General features: G+C 35.3%; 1 long non-coding RNA gene across 1 annotated transcript; it reads left to right on the top strand.

The window, feature by feature from the left end:
• The first annotated feature begins 5,653 nt into the window (after positions 1-5,653).
• Positions 5,654-6,644, top strand: LOC112842407 (uncharacterized). Its single transcript, XR_003214160.1, has 4 exons — positions 5,654-5,731; positions 5,826-5,854; positions 6,134-6,202; positions 6,509-6,644. It is a non-coding gene; the product is annotated as an uncharacterized LOC112842407 (long non-coding RNA).

The following is a 6,644-nucleotide window of genomic DNA, read 5'->3' as shown; positions in this document are numbered from 1 at the left end:
AAAGAACTCACTTAAAATTAAATAAAATTTGTTTTTTCAAGAATCTAATGTTTGAAAAGAATGTGATCCGCAAGTAAAGTATCGCCTAATAATTCTGTTCTGGTCCGGCACCTCTTAACCTCTCGTGTTATTTGAGTCCAGCTTCTCCCACCTTTTATTTCTCTCCCCACACATTGCTCATTTGTTTCCTCAGTCTGTACACAGCAAGTGCAGATGTATATAGCCTAAAACTTACAGCTTTTTTTTTCTAACATCCTTCTGCAAATGTAGGACTTCAGTCTTGCTTAATATTGTTTGTCTTGTTCATCTATCTTTCAAAGTAAACTTAAATAGACCAGTTATCAAGCATGTAAGGGACACTCAATGTTTTATAAAATTGTTTTTGTTGTATTTCTGATTTGTATTTTATTATCATTAGATACTAAAACCACAAGAGCTCTGCTGCTGCTGTGTTGACATTCTGCCTTAAATACTTCCTCTTTACTTTTCAGAAGAAATCCTTTAGAAATAGAATAAGGAACCAGCAGGTCAAACCAAAAAAATACCTGATGTCTGTATCATGACTATGACTTTTAAGCTTTTACTCTTTTATTACATTTGTATTCCATCTAAAGAAGATCTGTAGCATCACACGCATTTATCTAAACTCCAATTAAAATGTAACAATCTTCAGATGTTTGTTTTCTCTTTCTTTTGAAGACATCAGATACATCACTGGCACTAATGCAACATGGGACACGGTATGTTCTTATTGAATATTATTCTGATAGCTAATATTCTGCTCCTAGTGCTGATGTAACTCCCCTTTTGTCCACTGTACAAGCCCACTTAAGCTATAGAGCTATGGAGGGTCTTTATCAACCTGCACCAGCCTGAATTTTGACTTCCTTAACATTGCTTCCTGTTTGAATATGAGAAGTTCACAAAAATGCCAAAACAAGGCAGATGGACTGAGTGTTACAGAGAACTGTTCCCTGGTAACAAATAAATTAACGGTTCAGAATATAAGTTGTCACAACTACAGCAAGTACAACAAATCTGGACAACCAGAAAGTTGAAAGTTGACGTCACCACCTTTGAGAATCTCTCTCCTGAGTGGTTAAACCCACATCCAGGCCTCAGTCAAAACTCCTGACTGGTACTTCACCATTTAAAAAAACAACCCTGGTTCCAGCAGTAATCACAGCAGCAGCTTTTTTTGCCCTGACTTTGACCTCCAAAGTTGATAGTTGTTGGTTCCCTTGTCAAGTGATGTTTGTGCCATCGTGCCTGTTTGCTGGTTTGTCTGATGCAGTCTTTGCAAATAACTTAACTCATGAAGTAACTTTATTTACATCACTTAGGCAGTAGGGGTAAACTGCAGTTTTCTTTGTACAATTTTCTCCTATTTTTTGCTTTTTTATACGGTTAGGCTTAGCATGTCTTTAGTTTGTTTTTGTTTTTCATATTGATAAACGTTATTGTTTGAAAAGATTCTTTGAAAAGCTGTTTCTGATTGTTGTTTTGGGGTGTATGCAGGCACTTATAATTGAATATAATATTCTATTAAGTACACTTAGTTACTTTACACCGCCCCTTAGAGGAACCTGTGTCAGTGCAATAGTTCAGTTTTTAGAAATAGGACATGCAGAGGGTTGGTGTGACAGAGGAGGACCGGGGTATAATGTGAGGTGGATGAAAATGATATGCTGTGAAATGATATGCTAAAGGGAGTAGCTGAAGGAAGAAGTTTTTCTATGCTTGGAAATAGTCTTAACTGCCCCCTACTGGCAGTGTTCTGTATCTGCAGTCTCACACCACTGTTAACATATTATCTTCTATACACACAGAAACAGTAAGGAGGACATTCTCTGGGATCATCTTAGAAGCCTCACAGAGCAGTGGAGGAGAATGAGAAAGAGAAAAGAGCAATGGCTGGTGTTTGAGGGGCAACACAAGCAGCTGAATCATTATGGGTCAACCGCTGGGGTCTTCACTGGCGAGCTAAATTCAAGAGGCATTAGGAGGTTGGATATAATAGGTTTAAACTTCTTCAGAAATTCAAGATCAGTTTAAATGAGTTCTGAATCTAAATGGGGTAATTAAATGTTAACATAATGTAATCTGCAAATAAACAAGTTAACAATCAGTCCTGCTATCTATTTTGCAATATCCAGTTTAAAAAAAAAGCTAAAGCAGCCCAGAGTTGACAACCCAAACACTGGGGCTCTATAAATGGCCATTCGTGATCTTATCTTCATGTATGTTCATGCTAGGCCCTCCTACATGTTTCGAGAGCAAGTAACAAGGGAATCTGTTGCAATATGGAACCTTCACAGTGGATGTCACTATAATAAACACTATATAAAGACACAAAGAACTGTGCTACGTGAAATATTTATCTTCACACCTTTGTGCTCTTATTCTTTTTTCATTCTTTTCTCTAGTATCAGACTTGTCACTTTGTCCAGTGCACCCTATGACATGTTGTGTCCTAAACATAGTTGTTTTGTCACTGACTTATGAATTTGTTAAAATTGTGTCCTAAATACAAAAATGCATTTCTCTGTAATAAGTTATTCTACTCTGACTACTTTGATATTGTGTTGTTCTAATAATGTTGATCAACAAAACAATATTTTTTCTTTAGCTTTTCTTTGCTTTAGATTCAAAAGCACATCTGACTATAATGTAATCTGAAAATAACACAGTAGTTTAATCTGTTCTGTATTTTGTGAATCTTTTGTGTGATAACAGTGCTGTTGATTTTTTTTTATTAAAGGTGGATATTTTACTGTGCACCTACTGTGAGCACTACAATGTGGCTAAAGCCAACATGCAGAGTTATATGTGGCATAAATGCAATGATCACTAGATTACCATCTGCTTGGTGCATGTTAGTCAGACAAGTGGGAGAGGAGTTTGACTCTTTACTTCACTTTAACACTTCATCCTGTTTTCTAATACATGCTATATAAAGGAATGAAGAAGTGTGTTATTGGAAGTAATTATCTCTACAAACATCTTCACACCTTTTCTCTTATTCTTTTTTTAAGGTATCAAACATGTCTTTCTGCCCTGTGCACGCTATGACACATCGTGTCCTTAACATGGTTTCCTTGTCAACTACTTATACTGTTCTTAAAATTGTGTCCTAAATATAGTAATTAATTTGTCTGTATTAAGGAATTGTGCATTGACTGCTTACAGCTTTAATGCTGCTTTTATCTAATATTATTAATCAACAAAAAAAATAAAAGAAAATAGTGTAGACAGTACTTAAAGGTGACTCTGGGGAAATGACATCACACTACTCACAGGAAATCAGTATTAGAGATTGTGACAAAAAGACACATACTAATAATCCACATAAAGCTTTGTTCTTATTCTGAACAGCTGGTGATTCGGTGAGGGCTAATCTAATTGGATGCGGTTTTTAGAATATTGTGTTATTTTTCTGATTACTGAAAAGTAAAATTGCTATTAGAAAGTTTAAATAACTGGTGGTTTTTATGACGTTGCAGTCAACCAATGAAAATGTCAGATCTTCTGATGGAGTCTGACTAAACCTCCTCCCTCTCTAAGACTCCACTGATAAACAACTTACAGTTTATCATTTTGATTTTGCTCACTTTAAGTTTTACATTAGTTGGTGATTTGAAAAAGAAATTGTAATTTAAAGTGTTTTAATATATTAGAATACATTTTTATTCACGTCTTGCATCTCAGTGAGTCTGGTGTGTGAGGACTTTGACTCTTCATCGCTCATTGTCTTTAAAAGTCAACCTTTTTTTCATTCTCTATAAAAAATTATATAAAGAAATGTAGAGCTGCATTATGGGAAACATTTATCTCAACGGACATTCTTCACATGTTCCTATTGCTTTTTAAAGCCATCAAACACGTCACTGCCACCAAAGGACTGCACACAGTCTGCATCTTAAAATAGTTTTCCATTCACAGCCGTGTTTTTGCTTTAAATTTAGTTTTAAATTCCTCTTGGAAAAGTTGTATTGTCAAAATTCTCTCCTGTAGTCTCATTTGATTGTTACAGCTCTTTGTGAGCCACCTGTTACTTCTGACATCTTTGTTTTAGAAGCAAAACCTCAAATTGATTTGAAGTAAATGACATCACAGGAAATCATCTCTCAAACTCTCTACAAGAAGCACTATTTTAGACACGGTGACAGTTATTACTGTGAAATACAAGAAGCAGAAAGGCTGAGGAGCACGATGTTTGACTTCATATGGATTCAAATGTTTTCAGTTATGATACTAATGCTTCAGTTAACAGGTAAGACTGCATATACAGATATAAATGAGATTTCAGGAATGTATTTTATTATTACTGTTGATGATGTAATATGATCAATGGTCATTTAAGTGCAGCAAAGTATGTTGTTTCTGTTTTTCTTAACGTGCTATTTTAAAATCTCTGATAAGTGTTTAATTTCTTCTCAACAGCAGCAGTAACTGAACACTGTGATGTTGTTGTCAGAGTTGGAGATGAAGTCACTTTGTCTTGTGGAAATATGACAGATGATCAGGATAAATGTAATGCAGCTACCTGGCTCTTCACTAGTTCTAGTAAAACAATAGCAATAGCACTGTTTGAACATGGAGACATTCACAAAAATGCCAAAACTAAATCACACAGACTGAGTTTGACAGCAAACTGTTCTTTGGTGATAAGGAACGTCTCAGCTGAGGATGTTGGTCAGTACAACTGCAGAAAGTTCAGCAAATCAGAAAAAATACAAAATCAAGATATTTCAGCTTTCCTCTATCTTGTTAACAGTAAGTAGTTCCATCACAATGTTTTCAGCTCAAGTTTCCCCTCAGAACAACATAAATTCAATGAAGTTCAAACTGTAGTTTTACTCTCGTCTGTTTTAACCAGTGACTGCACATAAGGACAAGAACACAGTGACACTGAGCTGCTCTGTGCTGAAATACGGTGAATGCCATTACACAGTGAAGTGGCTCTATAAGGATGAAGAGATTGATAACAATGCCAAAGACTTTGAAACATCACAGTCCACCTGTTCAGCCAGTGTGACCTTTACAACTTCTCATAATGTTTACACATCAGAGAATTATGAGGTATTCAAATGCCAAGTGAGAGAGGGTAAAGCAATGCAACAGTTCCCCTTCAGGAATCATCCTTTAAGTGACCAAACTGGTGAGAATATGAATAGTTTATGTTACACTTTTATCAAATATACTGTGAACTGCTTTTGTAATTGTCTTTTAAATGTAACATTTTTTCTATCATTTACACAGAGCCCACTGTAGTAACTTCATGTATTTATCTCTGCATAACTGAGATAATGTGGTGTCACATTCTTTTAGGAATTTTAAAAGAACTTCATATAATCCTTACGTAGCTGTGGTCGATACACACACACTCTCACACACACACACACACACACACACACATACACACACACACACACACACACACACACACACACACACACACACACACACATATCTAACAATTAAACTACTCAGGCAAAGACTACTCCACATTTCTTAATGTTAGAAAAGTAAAACAACATTTATCATAGATTTAAAACATGCATGTATTTTCTTTTACCTGCTGGACTTTTAACATAAAAGAAAGCTACAGACAGAAATGTTATTAAGTTTTTGTTTTCTCCAGGATGGTGGAAGTTTATTCTTGTGGGCTTGGGTGTAGCAGCACTCTTCATCATTGTTGTAACGTTCATCAGATGGAAGAGAACTAAAGGTGAGAACTTTAAAAGGTCAAACTTATAACACGAGTCTGGAGAAACCTGAGATTCCCCTTCTAAAAAACTGGATTTTTTTTTTGTCTTTTTCAGAAAACAATCCACAGATGAGTAAAAACACAGTAAGTTTTAAAATGAAATGATCAGAAACACTTAAAAGACTAAATACTTTGATATTGTCCTCTGCTGTGTCTCCACACCTTAAAGAGAAACAGACAAAATGAAATTGTGAAAACAAATCACTTTTTACTCTTTAATTTTATTTTATGTGTGAACTGAAACCCTGCAGTTACTCAGTCTCCTTCACACAAACTTTAGAGATCATACAGTTACATGTTATTCGTAACTGTATATGTACAGTTAACATTGTTACTGAGCAGTATGTTGTTTTCACTCTGTAGGTTGAGCCTGAAACTGCTGTTAACTATGCCACCATCAGCTTCACAAAGAAAACTGCCAGTAAAGCCCAGGTAAGCTGTCTTTTTGTCTAAAAAGGAAATGTCTCTTAATAATACAAATGCCTCATAAAAGAGACGAAAATGTGTCAACGTGCTAAAAACTATCATGTAAAATTCCATCCCAAAAAAAGTTGAAAAACAGTCGACCAACTTTTAACAAAAAGTCCTCAAACTGAACTTATTCTGAATCACTGCTGTGCTTTTATTCCATTTTAAATTTGGGTTCCATTATTTAACATTGTGTTATTTTTATTAGATATTAAACAGCTGCATTTCATTCAGTTATTTTCTGCCATTTTTATTTCTACTGATTTCTAGGTTCTGGGTAGAAATGATAATGAAGAAGATGACAAAGTGACCTACAGCATCGTGAAGGCTCCCTCCTCTTCTTCTGTGGGAGACCCCAGTGATCTCTATGCTAAGATCAAGTAATGAAGGAAATGAGAAAAATATC

The sequence above is a fragment of the Oreochromis niloticus genome, linkage group LG15, assembly GCF_001858045.2.
Source record: "Oreochromis niloticus isolate F11D_XX linkage group LG15, O_niloticus_UMD_NMBU, whole genome shotgun sequence".
Classification (NCBI taxonomy): Eukaryota; Metazoa; Chordata; class Actinopteri; order Cichliformes; family Cichlidae; genus Oreochromis; species Oreochromis niloticus.
This window is presented reverse-complemented; position numbering and strand designations above follow the sequence as displayed.